The sequence below is a fragment of the Tupaia chinensis genome, unplaced genomic scaffold (genome assembly GCF_000334495.1).
Source record: "Tupaia chinensis unplaced genomic scaffold, TupChi_1.0 Scaffold144066_1, whole genome shotgun sequence".
Classification (NCBI taxonomy): domain Eukaryota; kingdom Metazoa; phylum Chordata; class Mammalia; order Scandentia; family Tupaiidae; genus Tupaia; species Tupaia belangeri.
Window position 1 is genome coordinate 149750 of NW_006203919.1, and position 1057 is coordinate 150806.

At 44.7% G+C, this 1057-nt stretch overlaps 1 protein-coding gene and 1 pseudogene across 1 annotated transcript in view; one reads left to right on the forward strand and one right to left on the reverse strand.

Annotated features, from left to right (window-relative positions):
• The window catches only part of MAP4 (microtubule associated protein 4), a 123266-nt gene that overhangs the window by 103305 nt on the left and 18904 nt on the right, over nt 1-1057 (reverse strand).
• Nucleotides 546-923, forward strand: LOC106733564 (non-histone chromosomal protein HMG-14 pseudogene; annotated as a pseudogene).

Sequence of the window (1057 nt, forward strand, 5' to 3'; positions counted from 1 at the left end):
TGTGATTTCTCTCTTTCTGTCTCTCTGTCTCTCTGGCAAGTGCACATGCCCTATAGCAAAAACCTCTCCAAAAAAAAATAAAACTCACACTGAGTGCATGTGCATGCATGTCCAAGATCCCGAGAGAATAAAGGAGAAGGGGTTGCAGTGTGGCCATCACTCCTAAGGAGTGATTTCTCAATTTCTATCTCTCCAGCAAGCGCAGGTAACCTTTCACAAAATCTCCCGGGCCAGCAGGTGGCGTGGTGGTTGAGCCACTGGAATTCCCACATGGTCGACCACAGTTCAGACCTGGCAGCTTGCTCGCTCACTCGTGCTCTGTCTGTCTTTCTCTGGCAAAAATTCATGTGAAAATAATAAATAAATAAATAAATAAATAAATAAAGAGATAATTTTTAGCATAAAAAGATCTCTCTTTAAAAAAAAAAAAAGAGAGAGAGTTTTTGTTTTGTTAACCTCCCTTGCCTAGGTAACAGGGTACTGATAATGAAAGACTAGGGGTGAGTTCCAGCAGCTCTGGTGGCAGGAGGAGTGGTAGGGTTTATCCACTCAACTCTGCAAAGGTTCTAGGCGCGTTGCAGCCTCATCAGGCACCCCGCACGCACCCTGTCCACAGTCAAGATGCCCAAGAGGAAGGTCAGCTCAGCCGAGAGGGCGGCCAAGGAAGAGCTCAAGAGGAGATCGGCGAGGTTGTCGGCTAAACCTCCTGCAAAAGTGGAGACGAAGCCAAAAAAGGCAGCAGGGAAGGATAAATCTTCAGGCAAAAGAGTGCAAACAAAAGGGAAAAGGGGAGCAAAGGGGAAACAGGCTGAAGAGGCCAACCGAGACACTAAAGAAGATGCACTTTCAGAAAAGGAGAAACTAAAACTGAGGAGAGTCCACCCTCTGATGAAGCAAGCGAGAAAGAAGTCAAGTCTGAGTAATATCATATACCATGTCTTATCAATGGTCCCTGTCTCCCTTCTTGTACAACCCAGAGGAATATTTTTATCAACTATTTTGTAAATGCAAGTTTTTTAGTAGCTCTAGAAACATTTTTAAGAAGGAGAGAATCCCA